At 41.2% G+C, this 17297-nt stretch overlaps 1 protein-coding gene across 1 annotated transcript in view; it reads left to right on the plus strand.

Annotated features, from left to right (window-relative positions):
- Positions 1–17297, plus strand: part of PTPRM (protein tyrosine phosphatase receptor type M) — a 777319-nt gene that overhangs the window by 729066 nt on the left and 30956 nt on the right. The window lies entirely within an intron of this gene.

Raw genomic sequence — 17297 nt, forward strand, 5'->3', positions numbered from 1 at the left:
CCAAAGACACAGACGTAGTGAAAAGAAGGGCCATATGCACCCCAGTGTTCATAGCAGCAATGTCCACAATAGCCAAACTGTGGAAAGGGCCAAGATGCCCTTCAACAGATGAATGGATAAAGAAGATGTGGTCCATATATACAATGGACTATTACCCAGCCATCAGAAAGGATGAATACCCAACTTTTACATCAACATGGATGGGACTGGAGGAGATTATGCTAAGTGAAATAAGTCAAGCACAGAAAGTCAATTATCATATGGTTTCACTTATTTGTGGAACATAAGGAATAGCATGAAGGACATTAGGAGAAGGAAGGGAAAAATGAAGGGGGGGAATTGGAGGGAGAGATGAACCATGAGAGATTATGGACTCTGAGAAACAAACAGGGTTTTAGAGGGGAGGGGGGTGGGAGTATGGGTTAGCCCGGTGATGGGTATTAAGGAGGGCACGTACTGCATGGAGCAGTGGTTGTTATACGCAAACAATGAATCATGGAACACTACATCAAAAACTAATGATGTGTTTTATGGTGAATAACATAATAAAATAAAATAAAATTTAAAAGAAATAATCTAAGTTGCATACAACTAAAATATGTCTTCTAATATTAAATATAGTGTCAAAATGGTTGATTTTTAAGTGTGTTCCTTCTCATGTAATAAAAAATGATAAATATATTTTCTTCCTATATTCATAGTTTTGCTTGATATAATACACTTCTTTTTGAAGCTTAGCATTTTTATTTGTCCATTGATTCGATAAATATTAAGTGCCTATTAAGTGCTAGACTTTCTGGTATAACTAATTTTCTATCCTCTGACGAATTTGGGTATTACTCGTCTCATTTTATAAATATAGGAAAGAAGGCTCCGGGGAGCAGCAGGGGTGGAAAACAGAGCTAACATGTAGTTGAGGGCTGGCAGTGTGCCCAAAAGGTTCTGGATGCTTTTCCTCCTTTCCATATCAAATGCTGCCTGATACCATGTGATTCTCACCCTGGATAAGAGGCTCAGAGTTTATGCTCTTTCTCCTGGACTGAAGCTTGCCCCTCAAAATCTAATCCCTTCCTTCTAAGTTATGATCTTCCTTTACCCAAAAAAAGCAAATTTTCTATGATACAGTCATATCTGAAAATACCTCTTAATTAAAATGGTCTCAGATGTCCTGAAATATGACACTAAGATTCCAGAGTCTCCCTGTTCCCCAGCGGGCCTCTGGGCACCTGTTTGGAGACCCACTAGTCCAGGGAGCGAACACTGATGGTCACAGAAAGAGACTCTACGTGGCAGCAAGATCAAGGCTGAGGTCAGAATTCCAGTGGGGTAGCCAGGCCTGTCAAATTAGCACAATCTCCCCAAAAATAAATGATAAAATGAGTGTCAAGGCACCTATCCTCAAGAAGATTAAAATGTGTGGATTTTAACAATCTGAAGATAGCACATCTTTTGTTCACAGAGACTCTGGATGCTCAGTGTCATATTTCTGGATGCCCATCACACTGGGACTGATAAGAAAACCAGTTACCAGATAGCCATTTACCATGAGAAATATCACTGTCCATCAGGCAGAACCACCCTCCTCCTGGCAAGCACATTCGCATTGCAGGCCAGCTAAAGAGGAAGATGCCTGGGCAGAAGGTTGCGTCATGTCCTGGCATCAGAGGAACATCCACAGAGTTCATTTATTAATTCAAAAGGTACATACCCACTGCCTGGTGGAGCACGGACATGAAGCAGATGCCCAGTGAGAAACCAAGAATGAGTGAGTGAGGGAAGGAATAAATAAATGAATGAATTGGGAGTTACTGTGTGCCAGACACCAGTTAGACAGTAGAACATTCCAACCAAGCAAAGCTTCTACTCACCTGGGTAGATTTGGGCATCATTGATCTCCAATTTCTGTGACCATGTCTTTTCTGAGTACCAGCTGATCAACTCCCAATTCTTATTAACACTTTTTCTTCCAAAGTGCCAGCCAATCAAGGCACTGCTTTTGGAGATAATCTATCCTGTTAAACAACTTAGCTTATCTCTGCCCTGATCCTACCTGTGCATATCCCCCTCCCATATACACTGGATATAATCAGTTTTATTTGTCCATAATTATTATTTATTGATAATTTGAAAAGAGAAAAAGAGAAGCCTGAAAATAAACGTCCTCCAGAGACCTTGAGCTAGGAGCAGACTTTTAACATGAAAATAACAAAAATGTGGGGAGTGAAGGTTTCTAGCAGAAACACCTCCCAGTCATCAACTACTGCACTACGGTTGAAACTTTGCTATAGTGACTTCCTTCTGTTTGCTGTCGATCTGGTTTTCTTCTCCATGTCTTCCACATACTCCATGCAGTATGATTATTTTTCTTAAGGATTTTTCAGAAAGATAAATGTGGTTTATATTTTCCTAGCTCCACATTCTACCTCTGGCCTCTGAAGCAGTGAATAATGGTGCTTAGAATAGGTACACTTAACCCTCCTCAGCAAGTCACACTTGGAGCAGAGACTTGTCAGTGTCGATGCAAGTTCTACACACTCTGAAGAAGGTTTTGTCTCCTGCATACTGGCCTCCAGATGGAGATGAACCCTTGAAATTATTTCTCGGTAGAATTGAGAGAAAAAAAAGTTTTAATGAAGAGCTAAACCTTCAGTAAACAACTTTTGTTTTTATTCCTTCAACTACCAGTGTGTACAAGTACAGTAGCTGCCATTGTTCTTCCCAGCTAAGTGGCCGCCATATTGCCAATCAGTTGTAGACTGTGTTTGGAGTTGCTTATTGTATCATCTTTGAGGTTGATTTAAAAGAATCTCCGGGTAAAGTGGTCTCTAGTTTTCAAATTTAAATAGGGAGGCTTTGAGGAGATGTCATTTATACCCAGGCAAACAGTGACCCTTCATGAGGTATGCATTCCATATGCCCATGGCGAAGCTCTCCATGGAGGACCCACTGCATGTTATTCTCCCTGCACAGTTTTCCAAAGAAGAATGAACAATTGCAATTAACAGCTTCTCCACAAACTGCCTTTGAAGCCATAATTTTTCTTCACCAGATTAATTTCAGCAGACTGGCCAATTAGCCAAAAGGTCAGATCACAAACATTTCTCGCCCTATGCTCTTAATACACCTACTCATTACTAGTGAGAACATTTAAAGACAGGTTGCAAATTAAAAGATAAAACCAAAAATAGATTGCAGTAGGTGGCATCCACCTATATTGTTATAGATGCCATGGTGGAAACATGTCCCTTGAGTAATAGAACCTAAACCAACACAGAATAATTGGAAGACAAACGATGCTGCTTTCAAGCAGGCACCCAGTTTTAAATTGTTCCAAATGCTTTTTGAGCCTGTTAGAATAATTTACCAGTGTTCCTCATTTGAAGTAGAAAATTCTGGAATCTTTTCAAGCTGGTAGAAACTTTAAAAGTCTTGAAGTCCAGCTCCCCTGTTTTGTCATTGAAACAGTTGGAACTTAAAGCACAAATTGCTTTAAGTGACTTTCATCCATATAAGTTCAAGTGAGTCATGTATACAAAAGTATTTGTAAACTGTTTGGATTAACATTCATGAATATTTGCAGAGATTGCATGCAGTGTTCAACTTTGGAGAAACCGAATGTGTTTCCGGTCTCCTGAGGGACCTTTTGTCCAATCGAGGAAAAATATGAGGTCATGTCTTTCTTCCAGGTTCAGCCCTTTGAAAAGATAGAGCTGGAGCTGAGTACCCAGAACCACAGGCCCCAGTGCTGGCTTCTGGGACCTGCGGCATCATGGGCCCTTTCAAAGCAAATTGCTCTCAGACCCAGTTCATCCAAAACTGAACAAATATTTCTGTGAATGTACCGTCTGTCTGTCTCAGACAGGGTTGAAAATTCAGCACTGACCTCAGGAACTACATAGTGCTGGTGTATATATAAACAGCCAGTACTAAGTTCTGGTTTTGCGGTAAGACCAGATCTGGAAACTACTTTAGGTTATTTGTCTTCCTCGCCCGTACTCCATAGCAGGTGGAAAAGTGAGACCCAGTGCAGAACTGGAGCCATTTTCCTGATCAAGGTTCCTTGATCACACACCGACACAGTTTTGAACAAGTTTGCAGCAGACAATTTAGGAAGTTTCTGGCCATTGCAAGTTACTTTTGTGCCTTGCCTTCTTACTGAAAAGGATGCTTCTAAAAATTTTCTGATGCAATGCCCTATGCTGCCACTGAAAATTTGAGATTGCCTACACTGCGCGATGTCTAGGGAATCAACTTATCTCTATTTTATTCATTTATTAGATTTATTCTCTTTTTTCTTAAGTAAAAGCAGATCCCACTTGCATACTGAGAAAGGCTTAATTAAAGAATACAGAGACTAATGAAAGCTTTTATTTCTCTGGCAGTGGCCCCTGAAGCATGTGAATATAGGTTTTTCCCTTTGCTTTATTTCTCCTGACAGAAGGCAGCCAGATCCTTTGGGTCACCAAACCCCTCCATTCTGAAGGCTGCCTTTCTTCTTTTTTTCTCCTTGATTGCCTTCTCTCTGGTCCCCTCTTTGCAGCATGAACAAGTACTCAAGATGAGTTTATGAGGGTTCTCTTTAGAGACAGGCCTGATGAATGCTCTGTGACTCAGCCAGCAAGAGGCTCTTATGGTGTGAACATCTGTCATGTGCCTCCCTTCTGAGGCTACAAACACTTTCTCGTGCGTCTCTTCCCAGCTCTTTAGGCAATATTGCCATACAACCCTTCCCAGGGATCAAGAACCAAAGGTCCCTCCGGGACCAGGGCCTCTGTCTCTGCAGGAGAGAGCAGATTATTGCCACACGCTGCCTACCAACCCTTTCTTTCTTTTCTCTGTAAGAGTTTCTCTTTGGAGGCCTAATCTTTACCCCTGTCACTCAAATCTGATTTGTCTGCCTTTATCATTCAGCTTTCCACATCAGGAATAATAGCAGCCTTTGCCTTCCCATTCACAGTGGTACCACTGCACGCTGAAAATGTTTATGTAACTGCCAGTGAGGCCTGATTCTAGAGGAGGGCTGAATATAATCCACAAAGAGCAAAATCCAAATAAAGTTCATTTAGGTAGACGGGATTTTGAGAAATGCTTTGGAACATTTCAGTTCCAAGCGCAGGTCATGCTAAGGATCACCCCATTGCTGGTTTTATTCACACATACTGCTATGCTTATGCAACATTGCCATGATCAAATCTTTGAAACGGGGGTCCCCAAATTCTTTCCATATACAAAATTATTTTTTATGTCAGTTGCTAGGATAAGACTTTCCCCTCCAAGTGGCAATGGGGAAGAGAGGCTAATGAGAGTGGATTCCAGAGTTAGACTGTCTAGGCTCAGATACCAGCTCTGCAAGCAGCTGCTCAATAAATATGAGCTGTGATTCTTATCATTATCATCATGTGGATTCCAAAAGACACACTTTCAGTAACACATAGGCAGTTCAGGCTTTAATGCAGGTATAGTGTATACCCATACAGTTTTCATAAAAATTAATAATTCTACACCTGTTCATGCTTCCTTCCAGAAGGATGTATCAAAGGGACAACCACTTACTTTTTCACCAATATTTTGCATCCTCCTCAAAGTGCAAAGATTATCATCATTTTGAAACAAAGGACAGACATGGGTTGGAAAGACAATAAGCTATATCATAAGCTTGGAGAAACGTATTTTCCTTCTGCTTTTGAAGTTTTGCAGAAATTGAGCAGCTCTGATAGCAGCAAAGGACACCAGTCTTGGTGTTCTGAAGGATTCCCTGAAGCACACAGAGTCAGATCACATGGAAGTGAAAACCACTAATTCCAAAGGCGAGACAAGTTTTTGCACAACAGGCTTTGTCCAAACCAATTTCTGAGATAAGAATACACAAGAATATTTTAGAGAGGAGCTTTGGAAGGCTAAGAAACCACTGGATAACAAATGGGGCTGAGAAATGATCTTGTGGAAAAGAGAATAATAATGACAGAGGAGCAGTGGGGGGAATAAAGGGAAAGATGTGTGCTCTTGGGCTCCTTCTTCAACCTGTCTGTGTTGGGTGGGGCTAGTTAGGCAGGCACCATCTTCTGCTTGGCTAGTAGTTGACCAGATGCCTAAAAGTGGTCAGTTATAATCTGCACCAAAGAGATAGTAGACAGTGTGGAGCTGAGCCAAAAGGAATTCCTGCAGACCACTTCTGAGAGCCATTTCACCCAGCAGAGTCCCAGGAAATGCAGGTGTCCCCCAAGCACTGTGTGTCAGCTGAGGAAAAGGACCACGGAAATAGTTAATCAGTGCACAATGAATTTAAAGAATTATTGTTCTTTTTAAAATTATGTAACAGTATCATGGTTGTGTTCTTTAAAAAATACGGAGATAGCCAGTGAAATATTTACATGCAGGCAAGAAAACATAGACACTTTACTTGTGAGTAATCATGCCCATGGCTTTGAGTGAAGGTGACTCCTACCCTGACCCACCCCCAAAGCCTCACTACTCACACAGGGGAAAGCAAACAGGATATTAAAATTTTTGACCAATAATTTATTAACAAGTTTCCAAAACAAATTTCCTGGCAACACAATCAGACTACCTTATTCTACTTTTGTATGACATATAGAAAGAGTTTTTTCTAAGTTTTCTTAACAGTTAAAACATTTATATCACTTTCAAAAACTTTATTTTTTTTTAAGATTTTGTTTATTTATTTGACAGATAAATTTATTTGAAGACTTCCAAGGGTGATCTTACAGATTTTTATTTTTAAATGCTAGTTAATTTTAAAACACATGGAGCTTTTGTTTAAGGAAAAAAAACTTCTAAAAATATTATGACAAACTTAGGTCTCAAAGCTACTGTTTTCATTTATTTTCTTGTTTAACGGTCTTAAAATTCCTGGTAGGGGAAAGGAAAAAGTACTCAGAATACTTGATTCATTTTGTTTCCAGTTTACTTTTTTTAAAAATGTGCTTCTTTATTTTTGCTGTGACTTGAGACATAGTTAAGAGTGGTGTGGAGGGCGCCTGGGTGGCTCAGTTGGTTAAGCGACTGCCTTTGGCTCAGGTCATGATCCTGGAGTCCCTGGATCGAGTCCCGCATCGGGCTCCCTGCTCTGCAGGGAGCCTGCTTCTCCCTCTGACCCTCCCCCTTCTCATGTGCTCTCTCTCTCATTCTCTCTGTCTCAAATAAATAAATAAAATCTTTAAAAAAAAAAAGAGTGGTGTGGAAATGCAGGAAGTTTATCCTAGCAAAGATAAATTAGGGAAAACCACAATAAAAACAATGAAGGTATATAAAAATTTACAACAGAAAAGAAAGGAATTATAATAATGACTAATCGAGTAGGATGAACTCACATTGGAACTAAGATATTAGACAATATGAATATGAAAAATGGGAAAGGAGAGATTAGAATTTTAAAATACCAAGTGCCTTATATTTCTTAGGCAGAAAATGGGTAGTGATTAAATATATCTTTATTAAGACATAGCAAAGAGTACTATGTTATTCTTTATCATTTTTGTTTTTAAATATTTTATAACTATTTTAATTGAAAAAATGAATAAGATGAAAGACACATTATTAACCAAAACAGAGATAATGTTTAAAGGGTTATGACTCATGGGATAGACAAAGGCTTCCTGGGCTATTTTAGAATCTGCGTGCAGCCTGTCCATCCATTAGTGTTTGTTTTGTACCAATTTTCTTTTAATTAAATCTGATATGACCTTTTGGTGTCCAGTCAGGATTGCATATGTTCTAGTAATGCACCTGGAAACCAACATTCCATGAAACAAATCATCTAGGGAGAGCCACGAATATTTGCACAATGTTGGCACACTTTCTTATTTCAGTCTCAAAGGACAATTTTAGGGAATGGTATGAGTGAACTGTAAACATCAACATGTGGATTATGTGTTTGAGGGGAAATGTTACTAATGGATATGGCAGGAAGTACATGCCTGGTTTTCGGTTATAAAAACACACACCTGTGAGCCAATTTAGAATAAAAGGGGTAATTGGCAAGTAGCTGCTCACCTGAGTGGGCCAGGCAAAGGGAAAAGACTTGCAGCGGGAAAGTCGACTCCCGGGTAAGAAGGGGTTTATCTTTGTGTGCGAACCACTGAAATTATTAGCTGAAAACACTATTTAATGTCATTATTTTAGTCATCGCTTTTGACTCTGCTTCTAAAAAGGTGTATTTTATTATAGCTCCAGTGCCTATTTTCTCTTTTACTGTCACTAAATGAAAATTCCAGTAGACTGCTGAACATTCTGAACCCTGTAATTCTGGACGTAGAGGGTGCTTCACGTAAGAGCTATCCTTAGAAATCCTATTTTAACATGCTACTAGTTATATTTTTGAATTTAAGTTAAATAAAGTATTCCCAAGTTTTCCCCATCATAGAACAATCCTCAGTGTTTGCTTCTGATTCCTTAGTTGATTTGTATTGTTTCTTTTAAATGGTAATTTCAGGGGTGGGGGGTAAGGATATTCTTAGCAATTCAGGAATATGAGCAAATCACATCTCATGCACCTAGCCATCTCAACTTTGGTTACCACGTTCCACAGCTGAAACCAAAAATTATTCATAAAAATTCCATGATTTTAACATAAGTAGCCTCAGGGAAGAGCAAACGCACCTATCAAATAAGTGTTGTTAAGGATTTTTAATGCAGAAGCCGACTGTTTTCTGGGTCACCATTATCACTTTTGTGACACACACGAGGCAGATACAGTCCATAAAACATGGTGGCATATTTTACCTTTTACATTTCACTACTGCACAAATGAAAAGCTACTAAATGTAAAATTATAGTTGTGCTATGAAACAATCATATCGAGAAATCATGTAAGTTTTGTAATAAAAACTTATTCAGAAACCACTGAAGGGACATCTAATGCTCTGAATGTTGAATAACTGACTTCATAATACTTATTCTAGATTATTGCCAGCAGTAACAATAACAATAATGGATCAAAAACTTAGGACCCTTTTATTTATGAGCAAGAGCTTTAAAATAAATGCATAAATCCTAGGCTGATCTTTTTCCACATCCAAATTCTACCTTCACTCGTCTTCAGTCCTAATGGAGTGAACTGGATGCTGTAGGACTTGACCAAGCCCAAGCCAGGCCGGTGCCCAGAGCAAGGACTCCTAGGTTTTCTGCAGCTACTTTGCCTGTAGGGTCCCCGCCCCTTCCGTCTGTACTTCCACCGTTCAGTGTGTATCCCACACCACGCACAGCCACCCCTCCCGCACCCAGGACCAGTCACGTCACAGCTGGAGGATTGACGTTCACGAACAAGCCCCACCCCCGCCCAGTCGGCCGAGGCCATTCTGAAATCTAAAAAGTACAGCTGGATTGTCCTGGGTTGCAATCCCAGCTTCAAGGGCATTTATTCTCCTAAACCTATCTCTCATCTTAAAATGGAAATTTACACAGTCGCGGTGGTAAATACAGAAAGCACACCTAGCCCGAGGAGCTCATCATCGTGCCTCAGTTCATTGTTCACCATCCTTGTCATCTCCCTTCCCGGGTCCCCTTTCCAGCCCAGGGCCCTCACTTGGCTCCTTCGCACTAGGGACAGCAAGAATCCTGCTCAGTTTCATCCAAAACTCCCTCCAAGGGCAGCCTCAGTCTCCCCAGTCTGATTCAAATGTGAGCCTCTGCACTAGGTAACCTTGAGTGTGCCAGCTGTGTGAGGCCACCCAGAGGGCTGTCACTCTGCCCACTGCTGCTCTGACCTTCGCACCCCCATACTCCGTGTGCTGCTCAAGAGGAATCACCACCTGGAGCCATGCTGCCACTATCTTTAGGACTCCAGACATTTCCACACTGCCTGGACATTTCCACTTCTGGTCTCTGCCAGCCACCTGCATGCCCAGGGAGCCATCCTTGGAATATTTTAACATTTTTTAATATATCTAGAGTAAAATAGTCAAAAATTGTTCCTCTCATTAATCGATATAGAGCATCATCTCTTTATTTACTCTTTTTTACTCTTCATATTCAACATATTCCTGTTTCTTGGGAGTTTTTGTTCAATAAATGAAATAGGTCCCTCCACCATAGACACACATCCATCTACATCCTGCAGGAGAGCTCAGCGGCTCCCTCTGGACTTGGCCTTTTGGTAGCTAGACTCAGCTTTTCAGTCCACTGAGCCCACTTGTGAAAAGGAGATAGACAATATTAAAATATTTTCTAAGATAAAATGAGGATTGATATAATTAGAATAAATATTTTATGATATGTGATAAATATATTTTAACTACTTTACAGATCGAAGCATATCTAACCTGAAAGAAAACACATGAAACTTTCAGCCATGGGTTTCATCCAGAAAAATTTGGTGGTCCAGCAAAACATTCCACTTGCATTTAAAAGAATAGGCATTACCAGGGGCACCTGGGTGGCTCAGTCGGTAAAGTGTCCGATTCTTGGTTTCGGCTCAGGTCATGATCTCAGGGTTGTGAGATGGAGCCCTGAGTCAGGCTCTGTGCTCAGCATGGAGCCTGCTTAAGATTCTCTCTCTCCCTCTCTCTCTGCCCTTCCTCCCCCTCTAAAAAAAAAAAAAAAGAATAAACATTACTAGCCTCTACTGCTTCAAGTGTTCTGAATTCAGAGCATCCCAACATGAACCAAAATACCCCAGTCTCTAATATGATCAAGCACAGGTTTGAATGGCATTATGTAAGAAATAAAATGTTCCTATTATTTAAAAAAATATCCCCATTTCTAACATCAGATTTTACCCGTAATAGAAATACGTTTCAGACAAGGAAGGCAGGAAGCCCAGTGTATTTTCAGAGCCAATATTTCAGTCGATTGCTTTGTTTCAGACCTGTAGGTTGTATACCTGAGCAGTGCCCCATCATAGTATTTGAAATGGGTGAGGGTTTTGTTAAGTGCGAGAAAGACCACTGTGCATAGGGTCTCCTCCTCAGGAAGATCAGTTTTGGTAGCATCCACATAGAGTTATATATCTAGAAATGAATCCTTTTAAAACTAGTCATGTGCCCCATGGAAAATCTTGGTGTGTCTCCAGAGGCGTGCATAGCTGAGTCTGAAGTTCAAGTATCTTAGGATACTTACTTCCTTTAAATGAGAGGATGATATGTTCTTGACTTATCTCTACCTTATACAAGTACAAGCTTCTTGAAAGTAGGGGCTATGTTTCTATCACTCACCTTGGCATCCCTTCTATACCTTGAGGAGTGCCTGGCACAGAGCAGGCTGAATGCTCACCTATAGATACAGGCTGCACACTCAAATTCCCACCAGGGGCCAGCTAGGGGGTATGAATGAGGGAAGCAAGCTAGGTATAAGACCACTGGGCACAGAGAAACTGTAACCTGAATGGGCAGGCCTACATTCACAGACCACCAAGGAAGACGTGCATTAAAAACATTGGCATCACAACTGACTGTAAATGTTTGAAGAAACAGGGAGCCATGGCTCGGGTCTCAGAACACCTGCCTGACAGGGTGACCTTCAGTGGGCCAAGCTGAGACAACGGGACTTGCAGGCTTGAATTGACACCTGTGTAGGAGAAGGATGATAGCAATTGGAGGAGGGTGTCTGCTCTGGAAATGCTCCTGAGTGGGGGCAGCTCAGGACGTAGGAGAGGTTGGGGTGGTGGAGAAAGAGACTGGGACTGGCCACGCTCAAGAAGTTGGATTTGATTCTGTGGCATCGGGACCCATGGGAGGTTTAAAGGCAGGAATCAACCTGGTAGAAAAAAGAAAAAACATGTTTGAAGAGGTAGTTTCAGGTGGTTGACATGGATTTTCTTCTATTATCTTCTTGCCAGGATTGTGATGACTGCACACACACACACACACACCTGTCAGCTAGAACCCTTCTGAGGTGCTTTTGACATTGGCACGGAGGCAGTGTCACACGGTGGGATAGACCTCAAAGGTCAGCTCGACAACCCACTAGTCGTGTGCCTTTCAATAATGTGCCTGACTTCCTCGGCCTCCCCTCCTCTCAGTAAAATGGGGGAGAACCATAGCACCAATTACATAGGATTGCAATTTTTTAACAGAATAAGACATAAAATACTTCACATGAGACCTGGGCAATAGCAAGTGCCCCAAAGAAGTTAGGTATTATTCTATTTACGATGGATCACAATTTGAATGTGTACTACCTTTCTTCCCTTCAAAAAACTCTAATATGCCGTCATGAGCTTAAGGACCTTGACCTCTCGGCGGCGCTAGGTAACAAAGAAAACACAATGTAGAGAAATTAGAATGTGAAAAGAAGAGATACAAGTCTTCTATCAAGATTTGAAATGATGATTTTTAATATCTCTCACTTCCCACGAACTAGAGAACTCATCTGAACACAATGGAGCCCATCCTTGAGCGGCTTTCACTTATGCTTTTCATTGCCTTTCATTTTTTTTAATTGCGCTCTAGTTCTCCCTGACCTTTTTGTTGTTGCTGTTCCTTCCAGGCTTGTTAGTGGTCAGAATGGCCCCCACGTACATTTTCTTCTCAGCAGAGGTCCGTGTAAGCCAACCATTGTGAGGGAAATGGAATGTATTATTGGCCTGATATTGAAATTTCGAGACCTTACCTTTCAGATGCTTTAGTCCCACGAGGGGACGACTGCTGAGAATCACCTTCTTGCCTACTGTACAAACATCTGTAAGGCACAGCCACAGCCTGCAGAAATCAGACAGCGGGGCTGTGGGTCACCGCAGCTGTGGGTCACCGCTGTTGGTCCCTGGAGCGAGGGAGGTTTTTCAGAGTCCATTGTCTGTTGTTGTAGATTCCTTGTCTTGGGAGTCGTTTGTCCAGCCTGGGAGCAATCCCCAGTGACCTACTACTGTCCTCATGGTAAGGGCGTTTGCCACACCAGCTTTTGGGAGACAGACATCAGAGGCAGAGGAATACTGATCCTCCACTGATGTTCCCCCCAAATCTTAGCCCTGTGAGGGCGTGGGTGCCAGGGTAACCGCCTTGTGTCCCGGGCATGCATTTGTAGGCTTCTGGTGGCCAGGGTCTCTCAGACCCCCACCAGGAGCTGCCAAAATCAAAGGGAGTGGACCTTGGGATCAGCAAAGCCTACCCCGCCCCAGCCTCTGGCATGCTTTTTGATTTTGTTAGAAGACATAGATCTCTGAGTCAGAATGTATCCGTGTCTCAGGAAATAATTTGAAATATATTATTCAGTATAATTTGACTAATTTCAAAGAGAAAAGAAAAACAGGATTGACCAATGTTGCCTTAAAAACCTTGAATTGGGGTGCCTTCCTTTTTCTTTTTTCCCCCCTCCAAAAAGAACAAAAACAAGAAACAAGATTTGAATGAGCATTCATGAAAATATCTTGAATCATTAGCCAAGAAGACTCTCTAGTGCCCGCCCCTGAGCAGTTTTATTGGTGAACTCCCACCGTGACCAGGTCAGGGAGATGGTCACGTGGTGTGTCACCAAGGGCTGCTTTCAAATACTGACGGTGCACTTACCCCATGGCGGGAGGGGAGAAGAGATGAGGAAGACCAAAGCAAAACCGCATCAGGGGTGTTGGGCACTCGGGACCTTCGCATTGCATGGTTTGTTTGTTTTTTTCTTTCTGGGATCTGCTTAGAATAATCTTTGTATTCAAGTTCATTTTCAGATCTTAACCCAAGCTGTTTTAGTTCTTCTGGATACCTGTCCTAATTTTAGCATTGAATAGAACAATGACCTAATTCATTTTTCTATCCCAATCTTTTTTTTTTTTTTTTTGGTCTAACTTTTCTATCCTAATTGGTTTTTTTTTAGTCTGTTCCAATCTTTTTTTTACATCAGCAGGTAAGAAAATCATCAAGACTACCATTTATATCATCAACCAAGTGAGCCACTAAAGCTTATAAATGCCCTTTGTTTTAAAGATAACCCATGTGTAGTTATGTAAACATTAAAAACAACAACAACAACAACAACCCTATCACCTTAACTGCCTCAGCCCCTTGGTGAGGTGGTATAGCCATGTTCCCAGATGACATTCTATGTGTGAAGTTCCTTCTAAATCAGAGAGAAATGGGATTCCTTGATTCAAATCGCTGGTATACAAAGTTAGACTAATCAGTAGATTCAAAGCAATCATTACATCTCCATATGAGAGCACCTGATAGGTTGGAAGATGGAGCCAAATGTTCCTGATGCTGTGGATCTGCAGTTCTCCACCAGGAGAGAAATGAAAACACACCCAGACCTAACCTCACCCCAGGCCAATTAAATCAGTCTTTTGGGTTAGGATCTCAGAATTTTTTAAAATTTTATTTATTTAAAGTCAGTTAATTAACATTAGTGTATTATTAGTTTCAGATGTGTAGAGTTCAGTGATTCATCAATCTCGTATAATACACAGTGCTCATTACATCACGTGCCCTCCTTAATGCCCATCACCCAGTTATCCATCTCCCCACCCTCCTCCTCTCCAGCAACCTTTTTGTTTCCTAGAGTTAAGAGTCTCTTATGGTTTGTCTCCCTCTATGATTTCATCTTATTTTATCTTTCCCTCCCTTCCCCTATGACCCTCTGTTTTGTTTCTTAAATTCCACATACAAGTGAAATCATACGGTATTTGTCTTTCTCTGACTGACTTATTTCGCTTAGCATATGCAAGCTGGTGCAGCCACTCTGGAAAAGAGTATGGAGGTTCCTCAAAGTTAAAAATAGAGCTGCCCTATGACCCAGCAATTGCACTATTAGATATTTACCCAAAGGATACAAACATAGTGATTCAAAGGGGCACCTGCACCCCAATGTTTATAGCAGCACTATCAACAATAGCCAAAATATGGAAAGAGCCCAGATGTCCATTAACAGACGAATGGATAAAGAAGATGTGGTATATATACACAACGGAATATTACTCAGCCATCAAAAAGAATGTCATCTTGCCATTTGCAATGATGTGGGTGGAACTAGGGGATCTAAGAACTTTTTAAAAGCTGCACACATATGCAGCCAGAGTTGAGAACCATGATCCTCAGTAGAGAACAGTTACTGGAGGCCAGGACTGTATTCTGGTTACCTAGGGAAATGGGCTGAGTTGAGATACAAAGCGTTGAGTCTGGGAAACAGAGGAGTGATTTGCTTAGTGGTTGGTAGCAGTTCCATCACAGCGTTCTGAGGCCTGCATGATCATCACTCTCATTCTGAAGAGACCCTTGCAAAAGATGCCCCCCCACTTTCAATGAATTGGAAAGGAGTAAAACCGATGTGCTTTCCAGCTTCTACAGATAATCTCCGAAACATCAGTTGAGGAGGGGATTCATGCATATATGATATATTAATATTATTTAATATTTAGATACATTTTAATAATAAATAATACAGTTTATACATATGCATACAGACTGATTCATTTATTCATTGAGCTCCTGCCATGTCCCAGGTAAACACACTAAGGAAATTGTAGTAAACCATAACAGCCATGTTTCCCTCCAGGGGGAACTGGAATGAAGTAATCACAAGGGAATCTAAAGCTAAGAAAGGGTAAGTGAGCTGCACTTGGGGACTTGCCCTGAGCCTGGAATATCTCTGGGGTGACTCATCTCGGGCACTGAAGAGAGAGATAGTTTTTCTTCTGTAGGCACACGCCTTCCATGATGCTGGAGTATCTGATTCATCCACTATAACCATTGTCATCAGAACTGTTTCTGGAACTTTCAGAGTAGGTGGCACAGGCCTGTGTATCTAGTGAAGGAAGCAGAAAGTGTCTGGGCTACCCCTTTGTTTGGAGGGTATGCTGGGAAGACTATCTGTTTACACAAAGATAGACTCGGGGTATTTTTTTTTCTTGTGAATAAGTGACAAGCTGTGAATGTTCCTTTCCACGAGCTAGAAAGGTAGTAATAGAGAAGATCCAGTGTTTACTTGTCCCCTCTGTAACCTTAGATTGAAGTCATTGAAATCTTCAGCCCATACATCAAGAGAATGGCACACACATGCCAAGGGACATGGGCTGAAATGGCAGGCACAGCTTTGTGAGAGGTGGCGTGCATGGTCCTATAAAGGGACGAGCCTCAGAGACATCAGGAGGTGGAGTCAGTTTTCACGGGAAAGGTGAGTGTGTAGTCAGAGCAGCGAGGAGGAATGACAGAAGCTTGTGTTGTGGACAGATGGGAAGGAGGCTTTGATGGCAAAGCAGGAGAAGAAAAATTACACAAGAACCAGCTGATAATTGGTCAAGATAAATGGAAGGTGATTGAAGGGGGCCCCCAGGTGTGCCACCATTGCTCAGGGTCCAAACCTTAGCCAAGGAAGGACCATTCATAAATATTTTTAAACACACCTTGCCTTTGTTCTAATGCTCTGCTATTTATAAAATGCCTGAGTATGCGTTAACTCCATGGACCCTCAAAATAACCCTGAGAAGTGTATTGAAATCAGTATGTAGATAAAGAACGATGATGACACTGAAGCTCACGGTGGCTAACTTGTCCAAAATCACACAGCCAGTTAAGAGACAGAGGCAAATCTCAAATCCAAATATTTGAGCTTCAAATCCAGTAATCTGCAATGTCAAGATCCTATGGTACGATTGGGTCCTGGTCCCAGCATGTGCCTGAACATTTGTATGATTCCACACGTATCATGGGACTCTCGTGCCTTTGAAGTTATACTCCTCTCATTTCCTTGCATTTCTGCTTATCTTATAAAGATTTATACTGTGATGCTTACACCCTCAAATATGCATGAGCATAAGGTTGAGATTAGGGTTTTTACAAATCTGGATTCAAAGAAATTTTATATTCCAACTTCCTATACCTGCTAGTACCTATAGAAATGACGTTTTATAATGCCTGTCTCCCCTTTTTCTTCCCAGTCCATAAGAAAGAGCTTTTGAATACTCAGATCCCAAGAGCTGAGCCCAAGATGCTGATCATGTTCAGTGACAGGAAGTACAACTGCTTAAAAGTCTAACTTCTCTCTCACTTTTGGAAGTCAGGTGAAAAAAAAAGGATTACTCTGACAGCATAGAATAAGAAAAATATTAGAAACAAGAAAAGGCCATTTTTCCTATAGAGGCTCATGTCATTCTTTCTGCCATTTCCCTGGGATATCTGCCAGTTGTTAGCAGGAAGAGTAATGTTACCCACTTTTTAAAAATTTCACTCTTGAGTATTATGAGATAAATAGCTAAATGATGGAGAAATAACTTTCTTTCACAGCAGTAGTTTAAGAGGGGTAGAAAGAGCTCAAATGCAGATACGTTTGATGACATGAGAAAATTCAACCATGAATGAAAAATTCAGTATTTCTATAGGTGCTGTTTGAGAAAGAGTCCCCATTTGCATCAACACTAGAAA

The sequence above is a fragment of the Halichoerus grypus genome, chromosome 13 (assembly GCF_964656455.1).
Source record: "Halichoerus grypus chromosome 13, mHalGry1.hap1.1, whole genome shotgun sequence".
In the NCBI taxonomy this organism is placed as follows: Eukaryota; Metazoa; Chordata; class Mammalia; order Carnivora; family Phocidae; genus Halichoerus; species Halichoerus grypus.